This window comes from Gadus morhua, chromosome 17, assembly GCF_902167405.1.
Source record: "Gadus morhua chromosome 17, gadMor3.0, whole genome shotgun sequence".
Taxonomy (NCBI): domain Eukaryota; kingdom Metazoa; phylum Chordata; class Actinopteri; order Gadiformes; family Gadidae; genus Gadus; species Gadus morhua.
The window spans coordinates 15491190-15501558 of NC_044064.1; the positions used below are offsets into that span (position 1 = coordinate 15491190).

At 42.2% G+C, this 10369-nt stretch overlaps 1 long non-coding RNA gene across 1 annotated transcript; it reads left to right on the top strand.

Moving 5' to 3' along the window:
• Window positions 1-2267: 2267 nt before the first annotated feature.
• On the top strand, window positions 2268-9665 carry LOC115529814 (uncharacterized). The gene is made up of 6 exons (XR_003973645.1): window positions 2268-2860; window positions 7440-7533; window positions 7658-7710; window positions 8013-8133; window positions 8264-8330; window positions 8559-9665. It is a non-coding gene; the product is annotated as an uncharacterized LOC115529814 (long non-coding RNA).
• Window positions 9666-10369: the final 704 nt, after the last annotated feature.

Consider the following 10369-nt stretch of genomic DNA (forward strand, 5'->3'; position numbering starts at 1 on the left):
TGACGGCCGGTTGCGAAGGATTCGTCATAACAATTAGATTTATCCGATTTTTGAGCAGACCCCTTCAAAAACTGAAACTAACCACGTTCCTTAAACCCAGTCCACCGCCCGCAGCGGAAAATACATTACAATAACGGCTATAAACATGTGACACACCTAAGTTTTTTTGGCCTATTCTTTTCAATGGGCCTGCATCAACGTCACGTGACTGTCATGGTTGCTATGGTGGTTGCCATGGACTGCCTCCCATATCTTTCAATTTTCCACAGTTTAGACTTGTAATTAATAAGTTACTTTTGAAATCAACTTGACTCATTTTTTTTAATCACTGTCTGGTGGCTAGTTACGTCACACGGAGAGATGCGCACAGACATATTCGGTAGTGACACAGCCTATAACCTATTCCTGAAAGCAGAACCTCAAGCTCTTTGATTGAACGAGGCAGGGTTATTTGAAACAATTCATTAAGATATCATGTGTGAGAGGTCATTCCTCCCCCTGAGTGTGTATTGACTATTTCTGGTGATTGAAATGCTCATTGCAAGCTTCCTATTTATGTCTAGTGTACCCCTACTGTCCTCAAGCACCCCCCCCCCCAAGATATTGAGAATTGTTGCCACGCCCCAGTGGTGGTGGTGTCATACTGTATCTATGAAAAGGGGCATTCAAATACTAGAATGATCAATTAGGAAGCCCACTTGCAAGATTTTGGCCTGAAGTTCTTCCCAGACCTACACCCTAGCCATCCAACATTCATATCTGAGAATCAGGCCTCTCTTTAATAATGACAAAAAGTTATGAGAGAAATTCACATTAACTTGTTATCTCATAAGGGGCGTGGTGCCGGCTCCTTTTGACCTTTAGCCCCAGACTTCAAAAATTATGCACAGGCCAGCTGTTTCTACACACCTTAAGGCACCAATTTACACCACCATCCCACCAAAAATGGGGACCAGAAACGAACCTGTCTTATGCACATTTACCTTACTTATCTGCACGGATTACGTAGGCGGTACAATTTTCGCCCCCGGTACAATTTTGGTGTGACACCGCCTTAACTGCTGTGTCTCAATTCAGGGGACGCATCCTTCGAAGGACGCGGTCTATGAAGGTGTGGCCTTCGTAGACCGTGAAGGCCGTACCTGATGACGCGCCGCTCCTGTCACCTAGCAACCCTGACAGCTGCGGTTCAAAAAAAGCCCCCAGGAACAGTGCATACTTCCGCAATCCACCAGTGCTCAGCGGCCAATCCTGGTATTGTATTGCAGTTGTTTAAGCGGGCTAGTGTGGACAGGTCCCTCGATTCAAGGGGCCCAGAAATAGATTCTCCGTTCACCCCAATACAAGTTTGGAACAGGAATGTGTCTCCGCAAAAGATTACTGGATATCAATCCAAGGCTCATAATTATCTTTATGCCACGTACTAAAAAAATGTACGTTTTCTCTTTTCAAAATGCCAATTCAAGCGTTTTATTAGCCGTTTTATGTTACTATTATTTGCTGGAGAATGAGGGGTGGGCAGCTGAAAGGAGTTGTAGTGAAACAAATGTTGCTCTGTTAACTTCTCGTGTCCGAGGTTTTTCCTTTTACGTTACATGAATGACGTTGATGGTTTTTAGGCGCTGTGGTGACTTTTTATCACCAAAAGTGTTTTAGTGATAAAGGGATTTTTAGACTGGTTCAGCTGCTGCTTAACGACTCTCACGTTCCTCTGCTTGCGATCATTGCGATTCACCATTTATTGATCCATTTATTCAAAAGATTCAAAGACAAAGAATGGGTGCATAATGCATTACGGTATCATTTTTATAATATTGTTAATAGCCTAACAAACATTTCAGTTGCGTTAGTATTTAATTTTTCATTTGCTTGTTTAGCTATGTATGACAGGTAACAATGTTGGTGTAGGCCTATTACAAATATTTATGTGGGTAGGCTACTCCAACCTCGTTGCTGATCGATATGTAACCATTTATTTGTATATAAATTATTGTTGGCATTTTTCGTAAATAGTTGGATGGAATCTGTTTCTTAAGCAATAGCATTGAACTGTATTGTTTTCTATGCCAACATATATTTACTATATTGTTGGTATTATCTTTCATATTTATGAAGTTAACTTATACTTCCATGGTCGGTAAACAATGCGACTGCGATCGCTCAGACCTCTCGCTTATGATGTTACAATGCTAACAATGCTAAAAAACAAGAATATTTCTGCATCCGGTACGTCATGAACTAGGGCGTGGCTAGGCTCCCATGATGCGGAAGCATATCTCTCCTTGATGTTGCCCTGCGCCATTTAGCAGTTTACATTGGAATGAATGGGCGCCATTTTGGAATCCGGTGTCCATTCTATAATATGTCCATGGGTATATGCACAGAATGCACAGCAGTGCAATGTCCCTTCCGTTGCAATGTCCCTCAGCCGCAACACTCCCAGCGACCGAGTTGACACAAAACCGTACCAGACCTAACTCAGCACTAATAAAACAAAAAACCCAAAAACCTGCATGCAACCGCCTTCCTTCGCCTTGCATACCGCCGGGATCCTTCACTATCTTCCGCTCACCCCTTCCCGCTCGTTCTCTCTCCTGCCTCTTTCCTTTACCGTGCCCGTCATGTGTCTTAAAGGCGCAGTCTAATTGTACCCGTTACACTATAATTATACCTGTCCTTCACTTTATAATGTTACACCGTGACTTCCCATTATCTTATCTTCAGAATCTCCCACAATTTTCCTCTTCTACGCCTCCAGATATTTTGTGGCAGTCAGTGAGTCCCAAAAATCTCAGTTCTGGCAAACTTCAAGAAGAGGGTGGCTAAACGCGAACCAAAATTCAAGGACAACGAGCCCAAAGTGAGCAGTCTTCCTTTCATCGACAAACCTTCATCAACAAACAACTTTTACTGATATTTGTCTTGCTAATGTTTAATGAATATTAGGTAATGTTTGTGAATGCTAATGTGTCTTGTATTTTGTTTCTTATAAAGAGTGCTTCTGAATTCCTCATCTGTGTTCTGAAGCAACTGGGGTTTCCAGTATCTAAACACTGTGACTTCACCCTACAAAGTGAGAAGTCAGTGTAAGCTTTAGTTTCCGCCTCTGGTGACTTAACATGTCTTCACCTGCTGTACTCAGAGGACAAACCTTATTTGTATTCCCTTACTGTACCGACAGCAATATATTATTTCACCTTCTTCTTTCAAATGTACTTTGTAAGTTGCTTTAGATAAAAGCGTCTGCTAAATGCCCTAAATGTAATGGCGCAATTAGTGAGATTTATATTAGCAGCAGGGACGGTTGGTATAAATGGGCTAACAGGGCTAAGCCCTCCCGACCTTTTACAGTAAAAATTAAAAAATATTATTAAAAACCTTAGAACATATTGTTTTAAATTTTGGTAGAACCTAAAGCAGCAACAGCACCAAAAAGTGACAGAAAAACCCAGGATATATGATATATCTTGGGTTTTTTCCTGTATTCAGCCCAAGTGGAGTAGCGTAAGCTTCCATTCAATTTTGATTGACAGGTATCGTGACACGCCCCCTTCATATGCTTCCCATTTGGGCTAAAGTCATTCAGCCCAAGCAGAGTAGCGTAAGCGGCCATTTTATTGTGATTGACAGGTGTCGTGACACACACCCATTTGGGCTAATTTCAGTTAGCCCAAGCACAGTAGTGTAAGCTTCCATTGACGTTTGATTGACAGGTGCCCTGACACGCCCCCTTCATATGCTTCCCATTTGGGCTAAATTAGTTTAGCCCAAAGGCTGACCTTGGACTTACAGCTAGCACCGTAGCTACAGTACAGTGAACTTCGACCAATCACAGCACAGTAGCGCAAGTGCAGTATGGCGGGCGTTAGCATGAAAATGAACAAAGTGGATTATTTACTTTCTAATCGGTTTTCTTTAATGTCTTTGGAGGAAAAATTGGAAGTGAAGAGATTGGGGACACATCAACCAAACGATGTACAGATTTACTGTCAGGAGTGCGGTCAGAATATGGCCGGTAATAGTGCATTTGTAAGCGGGTTAACAACGTTTCGTATCGAAACATTAAAAAAGCATATGTCTAAATAACCCAACATGAGAAAGTGGCCCCTCTCCCAGCTGCATTTCAGCGACAGGCAGTAACAATAAGGTTCTCTAAGGAATCGGAAATGATCACATTCAATGTTGCATACAACATTGCCAAAGAGGAGTTGCCATTCACCAAATTTAAATCCGAAATTATTCTCATGAAGTAAAATGGATTAAACGTCAACCCGACGTATAGCAATGAGATGGCATGTGCACAATTCGTCGGAAATGTCGGAAACACCACATACATGTCCTTCATGATTGACGGCGACACAGACGTCTCTACCGAAGAGTTTGTGATCCTCTACAGCCGCATTTTGCGCAAAGGGAGACCGGTCAACATTTTTAATTGTTTAATACTTTAAGCACAAAAAAAGTTTTATTTTGCTTAATGGTTTAGTTCAAAATGTTCAATTTCAGCTCAGTGAAGCACTTTAAACACCTTATTTTTCTTTTTATTTATAATTGTGCTTCAAATAAAGACACGCATTTCTCTACACCTTATTCTTGTTTAAAAATCATTCACATTATATGAAAGTTATGAACAGAGATATAAAGGTGACCTCATGGCGTCTGGAGCCCTGTGGAGTATTGATAAATGTAAGGCATTCGTTAGCCCACCCACCCAAAATCACCACCAGCCGTCACTGATTAGCAGAGTACTTTTATATAATACTATACTATTGCCGTGTTTCCAGCGAGCGGTGCGGTTAGATGCGGTGCAGTTAGGTCGGCTCGCGTTTCCACCGCCGACAATACCCTTATGGTAGGGCGGAGTTTAAGCCGGATGGCGATAGCCGTGGCAGCTACGTAAGCTTTGTGACATCATAGCAGTGCGACACTGTGTAGCCTGCTAATAAATTCAAAGAAAAAGAAGAACGCGACACATTGAACAAATAGCAACAATGGAGGACGTCCAAGAAGGACGGAAAACCTTTGCGCGACATTTTCATCAATCAACTAATGCCCTGTTTACACCTACCCGATAGTGGGCCCCGATGGTGCCCGATGGCTAAATCAGCAGCTATCGTTATAACATCGCAAATAGCGTGGTTGCATCGGGAAACACCGTTACTCTTCCCGGGAACATCGTTAGACAACGGGAAGAAAAGCTCAATGATCGGGCAACATTAGTTTTGGGTCTATCGGGGTAGAATCGGTTACCAGGTGTTGCTATGGGCTAATCGGCTATAATCGGGAATAGAACGGGAGCATAACATACAACAATACAATAACAATAAATATCAGTCTAAACCAGTCTCCCATTGGCCTTCTCCCGAAATGACGCCAAATGATTCCAAACGCGTCATTTGACGGGTTTGGCGTCATTCGAAATGACGTCAAATGACGCCAAACGCACTTCGGGTGTCTTTCCTGGCATAAATCGTTATGTTATCGTTATAACATCGGGTATGTGTAAATGTTACCCCGATAAATTGACCCGATCATACATTTTTAGCCCGATGTCACCCGAATCACCCCGACTTCCACATCGGTCGTCCATCGGCCATTAGTGGCCATTAGCGGGATGGTGTAAACGGGGCATAACCCTAACCTTGTCCAGAAATACCTTGCGCGTACTGTGTTTGATTGTTTTCATCCCCCTGTCGCACGGAAGTGACTGTTCTGTCGACCAATCAACGGAGTGTAGCTCCACCTTTTCGACCGCTTAGTACCCCAACGGAGGAGTACCAAAAATTAGGTACAGCTAAGTGCAGCTCAGCGCGCTTAATGCCGCACCCTGCCCAATTTTTTGGCAGTGGAAACACGAACCATGCCGCACTGAACTGCACGATGGAAACACGCCATATTGTTCCCTCAGGAAATGTTTCCACCTCAATACTATGCTTAAGCTAGGAAAAGAGAATATGAAATACAATTTAGGCCTAGGTACAAATTACATTTCCTATCTATTTTCCTATTTGAAAGCCTTCAAGACACATTAATTACCGGTAGCATAAACCTTTCATTGATTATTGATTCAGATTTATTTCAGGAGTTTTGAGTGTTTGGGAGATTTAAAGAGGAATTAAGTTAAATGTATTAATTGTCTGAGTGACTGAACATAACAACGGCATCATGTTCACATGTCATCATGTGGCCGATAGATTTTGAGACATATGATTGGCTCCTGTTATTGCTAGTTGCCATCTAACGGCGCATTCAGAACGCTGGGAATCATGGGGAAAACATTTTGCGACGTCTGAAAGTTGTTGGGAACAACACCTCATGACGCTCTGATGATTCTTCTCCCTTTTGGCAACTGGGGCCAGATGTTGTTAACAGAGTTGCCCAGTTGGTGAAGTATTGTTAACTAGTGTGCATGAACATGGTGGAGCATGAAAGTTGTACTCAATATAAAAGAATCAACCATCATATGACATAGTTCACAATTGAATGACGTTGTAACCGTCTGTTGGCATCGACTTTGCTCAGTTTTAAACGTTCTGTACTGGTAAACCAGCTCTAGATAAGGGCATGTGTAGTCTCCTACAGTGGCAATACAATGTGCTTCTCATGAATGAAAGCAAAAAGATGGTAGGTGATAGGCTACAAGGAAATAAAGGCGTGCAAACATGAAACTGATCTTCCTAATGCCGCGTTTCCACTGCAGGGTGCGGTACGGTTCGGTTTGCCTCAGTCCGGTAGGGAGGGGCGGTATAGCCCAGCTCAGTTCCGAGGTCGCGTTTCCACCGCCGACAGTACCCTTTATGGTAGGCCGGATGTCGATCGCCGTGGCAGCTACGTAAACATTGTGACATAGCAGCGCGACACAGAGTAGCCTGCTCAATAAAAACAATGGAAAAGTTGAACACGACACATTAAACCAAGAGCTACCATGGAAGTCGTCCAGCAACAGTTCCTGGCCGAGGAACGTCTCCACCTCCTTGTTCGCCCAAGCAAGTGTTTTACGCGACATGTTCATTGTAAAGAATAATACCTTGAGGCTACTGTTTGTTTGTTTTTATCCCCACGTCGCCCGGAAGGGACGATTCTGTCGACCAATCAACGGAGGGGGTGTGTAGCTCGAATTTTCCGGCACCCTTTCAGGCGTCTCAGTACCCCAACGGAGGAGTACTGAAGACGAGGGCAAAACAAGCAAGGCTCAGTCCGGGTCACGCCCACTTTTGGTGGTGGAAACTCAATCCGTACCGCACCTTTGCGAAGCGAACCGTACCGCACCCTGCAGTGGAAACGAGGCATAAGTTGCAATGACCAGTGAGATATAATAAGGTCTTATTTTTTACATTAAAGCATGTGAACTTGTTCCAGTTGAACCCATCTATTAATTGGCCACAAATTGCACAAGATGACGTCTTTAAAATATGTCGCTTGTCTTTCCTTCTCCATAGATTTGGATTTTTCCAGTCACAGAGCATCACCTACTTAATCCTGCATCTGGTGCCTGGAGAAACAGTAAACCAAATGTTTCGGAAGCATCTGAAGGTGTGACACCCACTGGCCTCACCTGTGACTCAATACATTATGTGGTTTTAGTATTTTCTCCTTGTGTGGAAACATGCAGAGTATACTTCTGTTTGCTGTCTTTTATTGGCACTTTTATTTTCAGACCTTGTGTGGTTCTTGCGGATCACATCATTGTGCTTTGAAGACGCTGCCCAGGTTAGACACACTGACCACATAATGAACTGATCCATTGACACATTGCTTAGATATTTGTCTGGATAGGGTTATTCTAAATATATTAACCAAACCAGTTTCACCAAATTAATATATCAACCAACAGTATAAAAGTCTTGTTGGATTTTTTTTGTTGTGCTTATTTCTGTTAGACAAATATTCAATGAACAATAGGCAGCAAAGATTCAACATCCGGCCTTACCACCCCTCCGTCTCTGTGAACAACAAAAAAATCGACTTCTGACCTTTTTAATCTTTTCCTCTTTATGCTCCGCTTCCCCCAGTGTCTTTATCTTCCGTCTGAACCGGATTGGTGAAGACGAAAAGGGCGCGCGAGTGAAGTTGAATCATCCTGTGGTTCTTTGCAGAGAACTGGATCTTTCCGGTTTCCTGCCTGCCACACAGGTAAACATCCACGTAGATTACATTTGATATTTATTGTGCTTGTCATTCGTGTTCATGTAACTTTAATACCGCAGCTTTTTACTCAATTCAAAACTATGCTAGCTAGAACATTGTCTATAAATGTGCTTAGTTTCAGGAGACATTCCGGTACAAGCTGGTGAGTGTCATCAGCCATGTCGGGTCAAGAACTGACGAGGGTAAGAAGAACATTGAAGTCATTTGTAGAGTAAAGCTTCTAGCTTCCAGATCAGAGTGGATGCAGACTGCCTAGCATTCATTAACTGGATTGAGATTCCTGCTTATGCAACTAGGCTTGCGGTTACAGACCAAGGTGTAGGCCTAGATGGTACTATAATATATATATATATATATATATATATATATATATATATATATAAAGTCCACATGCCCTTTCTTCCTCATAGGTCATTTTGTAAGTGAAAGACTTCTGATGGCGGCAGGCGTCACTTGAGACGGCTGGCTCACCTACAATGACGAAATTGTGAAAATGTCTGACGACTCTGAAGATCTACAGCGGCCACAGTCTGCATCCATCCTCTTCTACGAACGCCAGGTGGATCCGGCCGTTCCTCACAAGGGAAGCAGCCCAGCTCATCTCCCGCCTCGACTACGGCAACTCGCCCCAAAGAATTTAGTGTCAAACACTAAATTCATTTCCTGCATTCTGGTGAATTTGTATTCCAACCATTTGTGCCTTTTCGGAATTAAGTTATGGCGGAAATTTCTTAACTATGAATAGGAAGGCTTTGCCTTCTCTGTGTGTGTCACTATACATACTATGGTTTATTACAATGCTTTTGTGTTTACACAATTACAACAGAGGTAAGACAAGACCATGAATATGGCCATGACTTCCAATGCAGGACATGTTATACACAATAATATACACATGAGCGAGTCAGCCTGATGCACCAGCTGTGCATCACATAGCTTTCTAACACAGTGATAACTGTTATAGAAGGCTACATGCCCTAATAAGTGATCTGACATTTTAATATCAATCAAGCCTACTACGATGTGCTACAATTTAAAGTTACAACATTCAACACACAAACGTTGCTGTTATTGTGATTGTTTTGACCGCGGATAACGGCTTAATTAGCCTACGGTGTAATTCTCCATGTCACTCATCTACAGCTCATCTCAAGGTAGCGGCAAATTTCATTACAATGAAATGGGATGTCAATTACTTTAGTCTATGCCTTTTCTGATGACATGTTTCAAGCTAACAGTTATGAATGGTTTCTTCTCCACATAATGGACACACCATATAAGGTTTAATGAGTTTGTACTTTGTAGATGGGTTAAGGACTACAAATATGGCCACTTTGCCATTTCCGCTAAAGCAATGACAGACAAAGGTTTACCGAACATATAGGCGTGGCTTATTTCAAAGTCTGCCCACTTCCAATATAAACTTTTCTTACATGTGTTCAAGAGATGCTTCATGAACCACCTCCAGAACATAAGCTTGTTTACCTTGTCTCTGTGGTAAAAAAACACTTGTTGAATATTTACCACTCCGAGTCATACCTAGCCCGAGACGACCATACCACGAAGGATCAAACTCGTTTTTCACCAAATTACATACGTCACATCGTCGGTGAACATGTTGGCTGCTGAGTCATCTCAGATCAATAGTTGTGAAGACAACAACACCCATGGACCCACGCTGCTACAAGAAGTTATCAAACCAAGACTTTTATTTATTTTCCTCATCTTCTTTTGATAAGGACATGAGCTTCCCCAAATACATATTTCAACTTTAACTTTAACTAAAATGAAAGAAAGGCATTGCTCTTTTCTCTTTAACATATTGACTCAACAGTCTCAACCATAAATTTCAGCTCCATCTTTGTTGTCTGTATTAGTTAACTAAAATTGAAAAAGCTCGCACTATTACCTGGCTTGAAGATATAGATTTTTTGTTGCTCTTAAAGGGGTAGTTCGGAATTTTGGACATAGGGCCTGATTCCGAAGTGAGCATTGGTATTCTATATCACTGGAGACAGTTTTCAACACATTTCATTCAGTCCTTCTAGTTGCAGAGTTCGCTCGTGCTAGGCTATAGCGCAAGTCAACGGGCAATGCTAGCCTGCTATTAAAAACAGTCTTACCCACTCCACAGTACACCCGAGGTAAATCAATTATAACGACAGACTATACATCTAAATGTCTGTTTATAGAATAATGTTAGAAATAAAACCAACCTTGC